The sequence below is a fragment of the Triticum dicoccoides genome, chromosome 6B (assembly GCF_002162155.2).
Source record: "Triticum dicoccoides isolate Atlit2015 ecotype Zavitan chromosome 6B, WEW_v2.0, whole genome shotgun sequence".
Lineage (NCBI taxonomy): Eukaryota > Viridiplantae > Streptophyta > Magnoliopsida > Poales > Poaceae > Triticum > Triticum dicoccoides.
In genome coordinates, this window is record NC_041391.1 from 310755968 (window position 1) to 310772288 (window position 16321).

Below are 16321 nucleotides of genomic sequence, written 5' to 3' on the forward strand. Positions count from 1 at the left end.
TGTACACTCCGACTACTCTCCAAGCCCCAAGAGGACATATGATGAGACCTCTAACATACGCCATTGGACCTAAGGTGAATTCGCTCCTTTTCGAATCTTCCCTTTCCGCATGTAAGACATGGCTGCTACTTCAAACGCGGACCTTGTGCATACTCAGGTACACCCGAGGAGACCATGGAGAACCCAAGGACCAAGGCCAAGCGTGCACGGAAGCAAAGGAAGGAGAAGGAAGAAGAGACAGTTGCTACAGGCCCCGGACATCCGGACCAGCCCGGACATCCGGCCCGACCCCCGGAAATCCGGTGCCCATCACAGAACGCACCCGAAGTTGAACCCCGTCTGCCCGGACATCTGTCCAGAGGCCCGGACATCCGGCTCTTCCCGAGCTGCCAGACATCCAGCCCCCAGCCCGGACATCCGGACCCCGCCTATCCAGAGAGCTCCGAGACCGGCCACTCCAGCTCGGACATCCGGCTCGCTAGCCCGGACATCCCGCACCTCGTGAAGGCCCGGACATCCGGCCTCCCCTGCCTGCGTGCAGCGCGTCTGGGCCGAGGCCCATGTACCCTTCGCCCCTTAGACTATATATACTCCCCTCCACCTACGTTTTAGGGTTAGCAAAGGATTAACTCATTTGAGATAGAGCTTTGCTCATCCATACGGATCTCCTCCTCGTGAGAGACGACGGCCTCTTCGGAGAAGATCCACCATGGATTCAAGACCCCTTTACGGGAAGATTCCTTGTGGATTCAAGACCTCCTCTCGGAGATGAACTACCGCCACTTGTATCATCCTTTGTTGGATTTGGACTGTGTATCTCTTTGTGTTTCTTGGATCTAGCACATATGTGATCATATTCTCGTTGGTTGAGTGTTTTCCTCTTGTGTTTCCCCGTGATTTTCCTCGTTCCACTTCTCACATTCTTCATGTTCCTCGTAGGGATTCTCTCCAAACGTGAAAGATCGGCCCCTAGGGTTCCACCCTACATCATCTTGGTATTATGAGTCACGTTGATCACGTTTTTGGAGCCACTACCCTTTGTTTTCTAGCTTGATTTTGTTGATTTCATCCTAAATCTGAAAATCCCCACCAAAAATAGCCCCAATTTTTTTATGATTTGTTGGTTTGATGATGTTTTATTGATTTTGATCCATGGATTTGCTTGGTTTCAAGTGGATCTAGCATCTCCCCAAGTTTCCCCACTTTCCATCCACGAAATCTCTCCAATTTTGCCCCCCAAATCATCAATTTTTGCCCCAAAATCGAGTTCCTCGAGTTCATCCTCGGATTTGGAGCCCGGACATCCGGCCCGACCCCCGGACATCCGGCCATTAGCCCGGACATCCAGCTCCTGGAGCGAATTTTCGCGCAAGGTTCTGGACATCAGGTCCCGGACACCGGCCAAACCCCCGGATGTCCGCCCGCTGTCATTTCAGCTTTTCCCGTTTCACCGTTTTGACCATAACTAATTCAACTGGAGTCCGATTTTGATGTTCTTTAGCTCGTTTTGAAGCTATTGACATCCCGCATCCCACAAAAATACCACCATAACCATTTGAGTCCATCAAATATTTGGAAATTTGGCAAGTTTGCCTAGGCCCTCCACCATATAATCCGCATTACCACCACCGACTTCCGCAACCTAACTCATTTTGATCCATATAGCATTAGTGGTTGCTTGAGTAGTGATTTGTGTCTCCTAAGGTGTTTCAGCTACTTAGGGTCGATTACTTCTTCATCAACCACCACCACCATTTCCACATAGCCTTGCCCACCACAAGATGACTTTTATCCCACTATATTTGGTAGACCCTTCTTGAATACTGCTAGTGCTAAGATAGACTGCAAAAAGGATGTTGTTACTATTGGTTTGGGGGATATGTCTCATGAGTTTAATTTTGGTAAATTTCGTAGACAACCCCATGATAAAGAATTGCCTAGTAAGGATGAAATTATTGGTCTTGCTTCTATTGTCGTGCCTCCTAATGATCCTTTAGAACAATATTTGCTAGACCATGAAAATGATATGTTTATGAATGAAAGAAGGGAAATAGATGAAGTATTCTTTAAACAAGGACCTATTTTGAAACACAACTTTCCTATTGAAATTCTAGGGGATCCTCCACCACCCAATGGTGATCCCGTGTTTAAGCTTAAACCGCTACCTGATACTCTTGAATATGCTTATCTTGATGAAAAGAAGATATATCCTGTTATTATTAGTGCTAACCTTTCAGAGCAGGAAGAGGAGAAATTATTGAAAACTCTCAAGAAGCACCGTGCTGCTATTGGATATACTCTTGATGATCTTAAGGGCATTAGTCCCACTCTATGCCAACACAAAATAAAATTGGAGTAAGACGCCAAACCAGTTGTTGATCACCAATGACGGTTAAATCCTAAGATGAAAGAAGTGGTAAGAAAAGAAATACTAAAGCTCCTGGAGGCAGGTATAATTTAACCCCCTGCTGATAGTTAGTGGGTAAGTCCTGTCCATTGTGTCCCTAAGAAGGGAGGTATTACTATCATTCCTAATGATAAAGATGAATTGATCCTGCAAAGAATTGTTACATGTTATAGCATGGTAATTGATTTACGCAAATTAAATAAAGCTACTATAAAGGATCATTACGCTTTGCCTTTTATTGATCAAATGCTAGAAAGATTATCCAAACATACACATTTTTGCTTTCTAGATGGTTACTCTGGTTTCTCTCAAATACTTGTGTCAAAAGAGGATCAGGAAAAGACCACTTTTACTTGCCCTTTTGGTACTTTTCCTTAGAGACATATGCCTTTTGGTTTATGTAATGCACTTGCTACCTTTCAAAGATGCATGATGGCTATATTCTATGACTTTTGTGAAAAGATTGTTGAGGTTTTCATGGATGATTTCTCCATTTATGGATCTTCTTTTGATGATTGCTTGAGCAACCTTGATCGAGTTTTGCAGAGATGCGAAGAAACTAATCTTGTCTTGAATTAGGAGAAGTGCCACTTTATGGTTAATGAAGGTATTGTCTTGGGGCATAAAATTTCTGAAAGAGGTATCGAAGTTGATAAAGCTAAAGTTGATGCTATTGAAAAGATGCCATGTCCCAAGGACACTAAAGGTATAAGAAGTTTCCTTGGTCATGCCGGTTTTTATAGGAGGTTCATTAAGGACTTCTCTAAAATTTCTAGGCCTCTGACTAGTCTCTTATAAAAAGATATTCCTTTTGTCTTCCATGATGATTGTGTAGAAGCATTTGAAATACTTAAGAAAGCTTTGATTTCTGCACCTATTGTTCAGCCACCTGATTGGAATTTACCCTTTGAAATTATGTGTGATGCTAGTGATTATGCTGTAGGTGTTGTTCTAGGACAAAGAGTTGATAAGAAACTAAATGTTATTCAATATGCTAGTAAAACTCTAGACAATGCCCAGAGAAATTATGCTACTACTGAAAAAGAATTTTTAGTAGTTGTATTTGCTTGTGATAAGTTTAGACCTTATATTGTTGACTCTAAAGCAACTGTTCACACTGATCATGCTGCTATTAAATATCTTATGGAAAATAAATATGCTAAACCTAGACTTATTAGACGGGTTCTCCTACTACAAGAATTTGATTTGCATATTATTGACAGAAAGGGAGCTGAGAACCCCGTTGCAGACAACTTGTCTAGGTTAGAGAATGTTCTTGATGACCCACTACCTATTGATGATAGCTTTCCTGGCGAACAATTAGTTGTCATAAATGCTTCTCGTACTGCTCCATGGTATACCGATTATGCTAATTACATTGTTGCTAAATTTATACCACCTAGTTTCACGTACTAGGAAAAGAAAAAGTTTTTCTATGATTTAAGACATTACTTCTGGGATGACCCACACCTTTATAAATAAGGAGTAGATGGTGTTATTAGACGTTGTGTACCTGAGCATGAACAGGAACAGATCCTACGCAAGTGTCACTCCGAGGCTTATGGAGGACACCACGCTGGAGATAGAACTACGCATAAGGTATTGCAATCCGGTTTTTATTGGCCTACTCTCTTCAAGGATGCTCGTAAGTTTCTCTTGTCTTGATGAATGTCAAAGAATTGGTAATATTAGTAGACGTCAAGAAATGCCTATGAATTATTCTCTTGTTATTGAACCATTTGATGTTTGGGGCTTTGATTATATGGGACCATTTCCTTCCTCTAATGGGTACACACATTTTTTAGTTGCTGTTGATTACATTAATAAATGGGTAGAAGCTATTCCAACTAGTAGTGCTGATCATAACACCTCTATTAAGATGCTTAAAGAAGTTATTTTTCCAAGGTATGGAGTCCCCAGATACCTAATGACCGATGGTGGTTCACATTTTATTCATGGTGCTTTTCGTAAAATGCTTGCTAAGTCTGATGTTAATCATAGAATTGCATCTCCATATCACCCACAGTCTAGTGGCCAAGTAGAACTGAGTAACAAAGAGCTTAAATTGATTTTGCAAAAGACTGTTAATAGATCTAGAAAGAATTGGTCCAAGAAACTTGATGATGCATTATGGGCTTATAGAACTGCATATAAAAATCCTATGGGTATGTCTCCATATAAAATGGTTTATGGAAAAGCATGTCACTTATCTCTTGAACTAGAACATAAGGCATATTGGGCCATTAAAGAGCTCAATTATTATTTCAAACTTGCCGGTGAGAAGAGGTTGTTTGACATTAGCTCACTTGATGAATGGAGAACTCAAGCCTATGAGAATGCCAAACTGTTTAAAGAAAAAGTTAAAAGATGGCATGACAAAAGGATACAAAAGCATGAGTTTAATGTAGGTGATTATGTGTTGCTTTTCACTCTCGTTTAAGATTTTTTGTAGGAAAAATCCTCTCTAAATGGGAAGGTCCTTACGTTATCGAGGAGCGTTCCGGTGCCATAAAAATCAACAACTTCGAAGGCACAAATTCGAAGGTGGTGAACGGTCAAAGGATCAAACATTATATCTCAGGTAATCCCATAAATGTTCAAACCAATGTTATTGAAATCGTAACCCCGGAGGAATACATAAGGGACACTTTCCAGAACGTTTCAGACTCCGAAAAGGATAGGTATGTGGTACGGTAAGTAAACCGACCCCAAAACAGTTCTAATAGCAGTTTTTCTCCGTTTTGGAATATTTAAGAGAATAGGAAAATAAGAAGTCATTCGGGAAGGACACGAGGCATCCACGAGGGTGGAGGGCGCGCCCCCTGCCTCGTGGGCACCTCGTGTGCTCTCCGGACTCCGTTTTCTTGCATGGTACTTCTTTTTGTCGGTAAAAAATCATTATATGATCTCTCGAAGGTTTTGAGCACCGTGCCACAACGAAATCCTCTTTTTTTGTTTTGAGTTGTTTCTGCCACAGATTAGAGCAATATGTCGTCCCAGGATTCGGAGGGAGAAAGCTATGTGGCTGATTACCTTGCAGACCCTAAGGTCTATGGGGACTTGGAGCATTATGGCTGGACCACTAAGGAAGAAGAAGACTACGAGCCTAAGGGAAAGGAGGAGATGAGCTCGGATGAAGATGAAGTCCCATTACGTCAATGATGAGGGCATCAATACCATTGTTACACCCACAGCCCCTACTGCTACATATACTGGACCAATTACTAGAGCTCGCGCACGCCAATTAAATTATCAAGTACTTCCGTTTTTTGGTAATAATTCTAATGTTCATGAGAATATGATGCTGCCTAAATCGGATACATTTGTTTTGCTTACAAATGAAGGGCCTGGCATGGATAAGAGGGATGAACACTGGAGCAAGACCAAGCATGGAGACAATGGCATGTGCAAGGGGAACAAGAACAGAGTTACAAGTGATGATTTCAGGACTTTGAAGCCACCATAATGAGTGCATGAAGGCTTGGACGAAATATACAAGATGCCACTTGATACGTCTCCAACGTATCTATAATTTTTTATTGTTCCATGCTATTATATTGCCCATTTTGGATGTTTATGGGCTTTACTTTACACTTTTATATCATTTTTGGGACTAACCTACTAACCGGAGGCCCAGCCCGAATTGCTGTTTTTTTGCCTATTTCAGTGTTTTGAAGAAAAGGAATATCAAATGGAGTCCAAACGGAATGAAACATTCGGGAGCGATCTTTTTGGAACAAACGTGATCCAGAGGACTTGGAGTGGAAGTCAAGAAACAAGGGAGGCGGCCACGAGGGTGCCCGGCGTGCCCCCTAGGGCTGGGCGCGCCCCCACCCTCGTGGGCCCCTCGAGCGTCCACCGACCTACTTCTTCCTCCTATATACACCCATGTACCCCGAAAACATCAGAAGCGACCACGAAAAACTATTTCCACTGTCGTAACCTTCTGTATCCGCGAGATCCCATCTTGGATCCTTCGCCGGCGCTCCGTCGGAGGGGGAATCAATCACGGAGGGCCTCTACATCAACTCCAAGCCTCTCCGATGAGTTGTGAGTAGTTTACCACAGACCTTCGGGTCCATAGTTATTAGCTAGATGGCTTCTTCTCTCTCTTTGGATCTCAATACCATGTTCTACTCGATCTTCTTGGAGACCTATTCGATGTAACTCTTTTTGTGGTGTGTTTGTCGAGATCCGATGAATTGTGGGTTTATGATCAAGTTTATCTATGAGAAATATTTGAATCTCCTCTGAATTCTTTTATGTGTGATTAATTTATCTTTGCAAGTCTCTTTGAATTATCAGTTTGGTTTGGCCTACTAGATTGATCTTTCTTGCAATGGGAGAAGTGCTTAGCTTTGGGTTCAATCTTGCGGTGTCCTTTCCCAGTGACAGCAGGGGCAGCAAGGCACGTATTGTATTGTTGCCATTGCGGATAAAAAGATGGGGTTTATATCATATTGCATGAGTTTATCCCTCTATGTCATGTCATCTTTCTTAATGTGTTACTCTGTTCTTTATGAACTTAATACTCTAGATGCATGCTGGATAGCGGTCGATGTGTGGAGTAATAGTAGTAGATGCAGGCAGGAGTTGGTATACTTGTCAGAGACGTGATGCCTATATACATGATCATGCCTAGATAATCTCATAATTATTCGCTTTTCTATCAATTGCTCGACAGTAATTTGTTCACCCACCGTAATACTTATGCTATCTTGAGAGAAGCCACTAGTGAAACCTATGGCTCCCGGGTCTATCTCTTATCATATAAGCTTTCAATCTACTTTTATTTGCATCTTTTACTTTTCCCATCTATATCATAAAATACCAAAAATATTTATCTTATCATATTATCTCTATCAGATCTCACTTTCGCAAGTGGCCTAGAAGGGATTGACAACCCCTTTATTGTGGTGGTTGCGAGTTCTTGTTTGTTTGTGTAGGTGCATGGGACTATTGAGGAGCCTCCTACTGGATTGATACCTTGGTTCTCAAAAACTGAGGGAAATACTTACGCTATTATTGCTGCATCACCCTTTCCTCTTCAAGGAAAACCAACGGAAGCTCAAGACGTAGCAAGAAGGATTTATGGCGCTGTTGCCGGGGAGGTTGATGCGGAGCATCCCATGTTCATCCCCATGTACACTCCGACTACTCTCCAAGCCCCAAGAGGACATATGATGAGACCTCTAACATACGCCATTGGACCTAAGGTGAATTCGCTCCTTTTTCGAATCTTCCCTTTCCGCATGTAAGACATGGCTGCTACTTCAAACGCGGACCTTGTGCATACTCAGGTACATCTGAGGAGACCATGGAGAACCCAAGGACCAAGGCCAAGCGTGCACGGAAGCAAAGGAAGGAGAAGGAAGAAGAGCCAGTTGCTACAGGCCTCGGACATCCGGACCAGCCCGGACATCCGGCCCGACCCCCGGAAATCCGGTGCCCATCACAGAATGCACCCGAAGTTGAACCCTATCTGCCCGGACATCTGTCCAGAGGCCCGGACATCCGGCTCTTCCCGAGCTGCCAGACATCCAGCCCCCAGCCCGGACATCCGGACCCCGCCTATCCAGAGAGCTCCGAGACCGGCCACTCCAGCTCGGACATCCGGCTCGCTAGCCCGGACATCCCGCACCTCGTGAAGGCCCGGACATCCGGCCTCCCCTGCCTGCGTGCAGCGCGTCTGGGCCGAGGCCCATGTACCCCTTCGCCCCTTAGACTATATATACTCCCCCTCCACCTACGTTTTAGGGTTAGCAAAGGATTAACTCATTTGAAATAGAGCTTTGTTCATCCATACGGATCTTCTCCTCGTGAGAGACGACGGCCTCTTCGGAGAAGATCCACCATGGATTCAAGACCCCTTTACGGGAAGATCCCTTGTGGATTCAAGACCTCCTCTCGGAGATGAACTACCGCCACTTGTATCATCCTTTGTTGGATTTGGACCGTGTATCTCTTTGTGTTTCTTGGATCTAGCACATATGTGATCATATTCTCGTTGGTTGAGTGTTTTCCTCTTGTGTTTCCCCGTGATTTTCCTCGTTCCACTTCGCACATTCTTCATGTTCCTCGTAGGGATTCTCTCCAAACATGAAAGATCGGCCCCTAGGGTTCCACCCTACATCATCTTGGTATCATGAGTCACGTTGATCACGTTTTTGGAGCCACTACCCTTTGTTTTCTAGCTTGATTTTGTTGATTTCATCCTAAATCCGAAAATCCCCACCAAAAATAGCCCCAATTTTTTTATGATTTGTTGGTTTGATGATGTTTTATTGATTTTGATCCATGGATTTGCTTGGTTTCAAGTGGATCTAGCATCTCCCCAAGTTTCCCCACTTTCCATCCACGAAATCTCTCCAGTTTTGCCTCCCAAATCATCAATTTTTGCCCCAAAATCGAGTTCCTCGAGTTCATCCTCGGATTTGGAGCCCGGACATCCGGCCCGACCCCCGGACATCCGGCCATTAGCCCGGACATCCAGCTCCTGGAGCGCATTTTCGCGCAAGGTTCTGGACATCAGGTCCCGGACACCGGCCAAACCCCCGGATGTCCGCCCACTGTCATTTCAGCTTTTCCCGTTTCACCGTTTTGACCATAACTAATTCATCCGGAGTCCGATTTTGATGTTCTTTAGCTCGTTTTGAAGCTATTGACATCCCGCATCCCACAAAAATACCACCATAACCATTTGAGTCCATCAAATATTTGGAAATTTGGCAAGTTTGCCTAGGCCCTCCACCATATAATCCGCATTACCACCACCGACTTCCGCAACCTAACTCATTTTGATCCATATAGCATTAGTGGTTGCTTGAGTAGTGATTTGTGTCTCCTAAGGTGTTTCGACTACTTAGGGTCGATTACTTCTTCATCAACCACCACCACCATTTCCACATAGCCTTGCCCACCATACATTTCGCCAACCCATTAACCCAATTTTGTTAGAGTTTTTTTGAGTTGAGGCTTGTGTCTCCTAAGGTGTTTCGGCTACTTAGGGACGACAACTTCAACTACGACATGTGTATAGCCCATCATTTCACTTCCGCATTGCCAAGTGCAAGCCACTACCGCTTTCCGCTACCACCATCTTGACATTTGACGTTTGAGATTTTGAGTTTGCGGTTTTTCCATTTCCTAGGGTGTTTCGGCTAACTAGGAATGGGTTGACATCGACAATACCGTCTCTCATCATCGCCTCGAGGTCGTCATCGACTTTGACCACTTCACCATCATCCGTCCATGGCGTACATACGAGAAACACTCGACGGTAACCTCCATATCATCTTGGTATCGTGGTATCCCTCCATTGTATATTCCCCTTGCCATTGCATTGTTAACCCCTAGCCCATTTTGCGTTACTTGCCTATCGAGACTAGCCATTTGAGTATTGTCGGCAATGTGACTTGTGCACATTAGTTATCATACTTCCCATAGCATACATACCATATCATCGTGGTGCATATATTGGTATCATATCTTGTGTCACAAGTTTGTTCCCGCATATACATAATTGCTATCTTGGTTTGTGCATTGTGCAAAAGTGGCCATACAAAAAAAAGTAATAAAGCTTTTAAGCAAAAGAGAAAGAGCAAAGAAGCTTGTAAGAAAGTGCCATAGCATCATACCACATTGCATATAAGATTGTCATATCCGATCATCTTGGATCATCTTGTGAGAAACACCAAGAACCATACATACATAGCATACTTGGGATAGAAAGTTTATCCATTTTGCACCTTATAGGTTGTGCACAAGTGTCGTATCCGCCTATAGAGCAATCGTTCTAGCGTCTCTCTTGAGTTGTGCAACACGAGCGCTTTTCGGTGGATTCCACATTTTGTGCTCATTCCTTGGTTGCACGACCCCATCTATCTATCCGTGTGTGTGTTTCTGTGTACCTTTCATTGCTATTGGTCTACTTGTTTCGCTTGCAAATTTGTGAATCTCTTTCAACATTATTGACTCTTGCTAACATTTTGCATCAATTTTTTGTGCCACTATCCTCACCGAGCTCCACCATAAGCTTTACTTGTGTAGGTGTGAGAACCGACAAGAATTGGTACCAATTGTGCTATTTCCTTGTTACACATTTGAGTGATCATTGATCCATCTTCAACATCGATCAAGGTACATTTGGTCTAGTTCTTCTCTTTCTACCACTCATATTTGCTCGAGTCTTGTGATGGATAGGCAAGGCATTTCATCTCCGGTCTTCGACAACCACGACGGCGTGAACAACTACATCAACAAAGCGTCCATCTTCGATCTACAATGACAAATGCAAGGCGCACAATCAAGACTGCGAGAGTGCAACGAGAACATCTCCATCGACATTCGTCACTCTGAAGCAAGGAAAAGGGACTACATCGACAAGAAGCTTTCCGCACATAAAGAGGAGCAAGATGCAAGGATGGAGGAGATTAGAGCCTTGATCAAGTCTTCTTCCCCTTCATCATCTTCAAGGCAACAACATTCAAGCCACAAGTCTTCGGAGCGTGAAAATGATGCAAGCGCAATTCGTCCTCATCCACATCTCCATGGCGACCACCATCACGTTCGTGATCAACATCGTCATGAAGGGCAAGTCACCTCCAAGCATCATGTGCACGACGACGACGAACGCCTACGAGCTCAAGCAGGACAACGACACCATCATCATGAAGATGCTCCACAAGCGCAAACGTACAAGTCCCAACAAGCCCTACTTCACGCCAAGTCGAAGCTTCATGATCAAAAGAGAAGACCGCGAGACTAGCACCACCAAGACGGAGCTACGAATACCACCACCACTTCGGCATCTTCGCCAAGTGCTATCAAGGCATCTTCGCCTTTGGACGTACGGCATCTTTGCCTACTTCCCATGAGTTTGCCTACACCGACATCCTCAACAACAAGGCGACTACCTACGAGCGAGGGTGACACTTCCATCTTTGGAAGCCCCTCAAGGAAGATGACCGATCATGGGAAACTCCCTTAGGTCATGGAGACGAGCTACGAGGTGCCACATCATATGGACCTCCAACACCAAGACGGTGACAAGAAGGTCCAACAAGGGCCATCCCCTTCGACCACAGTGACGAGCGCGAACCTCTTCAACAACACATGAAGATGACGCCCATATTGGACTCATACTCGGAGTCAAGCTACGCGACCACACATGGAGACATTTGCACCTACATCTCTCCGACACCCACATATGTCGAGATGCCCCATTTGTCTCATGGGGAGAGCCACCACCCCATGAGTGAGATGAGTGACTCCACCATATATGACATTGAGAGCATTTCCTATGAGAGGATGAGTGTGACCACCACTAGCCACACACATGAGAGCCCACACATCCTATGTGAGGTTGAGCGCCATTTGAGTGACTCCACCAACCATATGAGTGAAAGCATCCTTGAGGGAGTGAGTGAGCCACAACACTTAGAGAGTGAAGTAGTTGACACGGCACGTGAGGCCACTGTGATTTCTAACGAGTTAACCTCTACTCCGAGTGTGTTTTCTTTGGTGCTAGGTCTCCTACATGACGACATGCCTACCCTCGACGAGTCCATCCCTCCAATGGATATGACGATGGCCATGATGGACGATGATGCACCCCCCACATGGTTCCATCAAGATGAAGAGGACAACGAGTGGATCTTCGACACCTCACCTAGAACACATGAGCGATGCTCCAAAGGTAACATAGGTGATGGTGCTTCTCTTATCCCACTAGTGGACTATCTTGACATTGATTGCTTCCATGATGTTGACCCACCTATTTCCCATGCTTCATGCTAGTGAGACTTCTTCATGCCTTGACTTACCTATTTATGATGAATATGATGATGAGCATGTTGAGTTGCCTAGTTGTGATGCTATGCTCCATAGGATATCATGTGAAAATTCTTTTGGTCACGTCATGTTTGACAACCCATTGAACTTGTCATATGCTATGAGTGAGATCTCTCATATTGCATCATTTCAATCTCAACATAGTAACTATGCATGCCCCATTAAAATAAATCCTATTTGCACCTATGGCATAGATGACGAGATGATGGTCATTGGATTTTGTTTTTCATGGTATGATATTGCCATGCTTCCTTTACATGATTTGCGCAATTCATCTACTATGCCATGCCATGATCACATTCAACCAAATATGCTTTGTTTGGATGTTGTCAATATTCTCCATGTGATGTTGCTACTCATGCTCATGAGGAGACCCCCATAGTTTCCTCATACATATTCTGAAATCTTGATGCATTTCATACTTTGCATGATTCCCATGATTGCGTGCACCATATGCATTCCATGAATAACAATGCTCTAGATATTGCTCATGATGCATTACACAATTTGAGTCTCCATTATGTCATACATAACAACAAACCCATCATGATGGATGACATGTTTCTATATCACGCATCCCATTTATTTGAGCATTTGATATTTTGTGCTAACCGACACATGCATGTGCGCATCATGATGGATGATGTGTACATATATCACGCACACACAATTTTTCCTTTGTCTTTGTTTTGTGTAGGCACTCACATATACTCGTCAACATCTCAATCCCAAGAGTTGACGAAACAAGCTCTTGAGAGCAACGATGACTTGGGATCCCGCGGACTATCCTTACCACCATTCCCTTTGTGCAAGGACTACGCGCATCTCTTCTACTTGGCTCTCACACGGCTATGGGCTATTTACCACTTCTCACCTTATGCCCATACTATCATGTTCACTTTGCATGTTATGCCTCTTTACATGATTTTGCCATGCAATTGTGACCCTTGCTTGCATCTACCCATGATTCACCATTATGCTACTTCTATGTGTATTTGCATGCTTGGTGGAGATCCTTGTTGCTATTGCCATGTTTATCATGTGCCCCATGCTATTGATGCTTGTTGTGTTGGGAGAGTCATGATGACACATTGCTATTTACATATGGTCCTCGCCAATACATTGATGATATTTTTGCTCATATCTTGCTTTCATGCTTGTGCTATGTCATGTGAATTATTCATGCCCACTATTTGCACACATGACATGCTTGCCATGATTCCTTCTAGTAAGTTGCATCTTCGCACTACTAGCTTGCTTAACTTGATCACTATGATTGTTTGCTTGGTTGCATAACCCATGTTCCACTACTACTCGCTTTCTTGGGTTGATGACATATATGCTCATGCCTCTCACATGATATATCTTGATCATTGTCTCATGTCTCAATTAGTTGCCTCTCTCATATCCACTTATATTGAGTGCAACCATACTATGCTTATTGATCTTGGAGACCTTGACACCTTACTTGTGATGCATGCTTGTTTACTTGAGCCTCTTGTATTTGGTTGTTCTCGCATCATATGCCTCCATACTATGAAATGCTCCCTTGTACCTTCTTATGATGAGCATGATGCATACACTTGTTGGGTATCTCATGCGGAGCATCCCTCGACTACTTGCACCGACACTCCATCACCACCGCAAGCTCCAAGTGGTCCAATGACACGAGCACGTGCACGCACCATCGAGAACGAGGTTGATTCTCTCCTCTTCGAGTCTCATTTGAATTCACATGAGAATTGGGTTCTACCTCACAAGGACATGTTACGCATTTTAGGATACCAAGGAGACGATCAAGAGAAGGAGAAGACGGAGACTCAAGTGACCTCGAAGCAAGGAAAGGAAGAGAAGGAAGAAGAGAACGAGAAGGACGAAGAGGAAGGAGAAGGGGCAAACCCCCTGGACGCCCCGGGTGCCCGGCACCTGCAGCCCTCGGGTGCCCGGGCCCCTGGCCACCTACAGCCGCGCCCCCGGGTGCCCGGGCCTTGGCTGGCCGGGTGCCTGCCCCCCCTCTGCCCCAGCAGCTGGGCTCGGCCCCGGGTGCCCGGCCTTGAGGCCCCGGGTGCCCGGCCGCTCCACCCGGCCATCTCCAGCGACACCCCCGGGTGCCCAGCCGCCCCGCCCGGTCCTCTCCAGCACCACCCCCGGGTGCCCGGGACTTGGGCCCCCGGGTGCCCGGCCACATGCCAGCCGGACCCTGAGCCGTCCGGGTGCCCGGCCCAAGTTGCCCGGGTGCCCGGCCCCCTTCACCCAGCCGCATGTTGATGGCCTTTTTGGCCTTGTACCCCTCTTTTCTTGCATTGTGTCGCCCCTAGACTATATAAGGACACCTCCTAGGTCATTTGGAAGGGTAGCAAAGATTAGACTAAGCATTGTGACCCTTTGCTCCTTGTATCCCCTCCTCTTAGGAGCTCAAGCCCCCACCTAGGGAAGAATCCATTGGATTATCAAGGCCTCCTCTTGGAGAAGATCATCAAGACCTCACATAGTGGGAAGAATTTACCAAGTGCTAATCTCCTTGTATTGATCTTGTAATCTTGTGGATCTCATGTGTGCTACTCTAGTGGATGTGATACTTGGGTTTGTTTGAGAGATTTGTCCTTGGTGTTCTTGAGTTTTTCCTCCTTTTTCCCCCTCCAAGTGTGAAAAGATCCTTCCTAGGGTTTGACCCTACAAGATCTTGGTATCATGAGCAAGGTTTATTCACATCTTGGAGTCCTATCCCCCCATTTGCTAGCTTGATTTTGTTGTTTTTCGTCCAAATCCGAAAATCCCCACAAAAATAGCCCCAAAATTTTTTGTTGCAATTTGTTGGATCTTGTGAGATTTGGTTGTTTTGGTCCATGGATTTGATGTTTGGCAAGTGGATCTAGCCCCTTCCCAACAATCCCCACCCTTCCCACCATGAAATCCATCGAATTTGGCCTTTCCCCCAAAGACTTCCGCCCAAATCGGCCACCACCGGGTGCCCGCACCTCGAACCACCGGGCACCGGCACCACGCCCAGCCACCCCCGGGCACCCGCACCTCACACCCCCGGGTGCCCGCACCCACCCAAATCAGCCCACTACCAACACCATTTTGGCCATAACTTCCACCTCCCAAGCCCGTTTTTCGTGTTCTTTAGCTCGTTTAGAAGCTCTTGACATCCCCCATCCACTCATCCCACTACCATCACCATTAACCCCCATCCAAAAAATCATCACAAAAACACCAACCTTCCGCATTTGACCGATTTTGTGTTGCCATTTGCATTTCCTAAGGTGTTTCGGCTACTTAGGAGCGTGTGACATCTTCGTCACCATCATCGACTCGGAGTCATCTTCATCGCTAACCGTAAGAAAGGACGGTAACCTCGACGACACTTACTCCTTACCTTGCTTTTGCTTTGATAGCCCGAGCCACTTTGCGTCGCTTACCCATTGAGACTAGCAAGTTGAGAATTGTCGGGCCACGCTTTTTGTGCATCGTAGTGACCGTGTTATCATCTTAGTGCCATAAGTCTCTCCCGTGCATATCATACATACTTGTCTCATATCATACTCGGCTCGAGCATCAAGCATAGAAAAAAAGAGAAGAAAAGCTTTTAAGAAAAGAGGAGAAACAAAGAGCTTGTAAGCAATAGAGTGAGCCATTTGCATTCCTATATCATCTTGGTCATCGCATATATACCATAGTTGGGATTGAAGACGGAACGGTTCTCTCATAGGTAGGTGCACAAGCGTATCTTGCCCATTTGAGCAATCGAGCTAGTGTGTCTCGAGCATTCGCACAACAAGATCATTTTTTGTGGTTGCACATTTCGAGCTCACTCCTTGGTTGTGCGGATCCCATCTATCTTCCGTGCGTGTGTACCTAGTGATACCGTTGGGTTTGATCTATTTGCTTTACTTGCATTTTTGTGAACCTTCTCAACCTTATCGATATCTTAACTAACATTTGCTTGAAATTTTTGCCACAATCCTAACCGAGCTACTCCATAAGCCTCTTACTTGTAGGTGTGAGAAACAAACCTGGTTCCAATTCTCCTATCGTGGCATTACATTGAGTGACACTTGT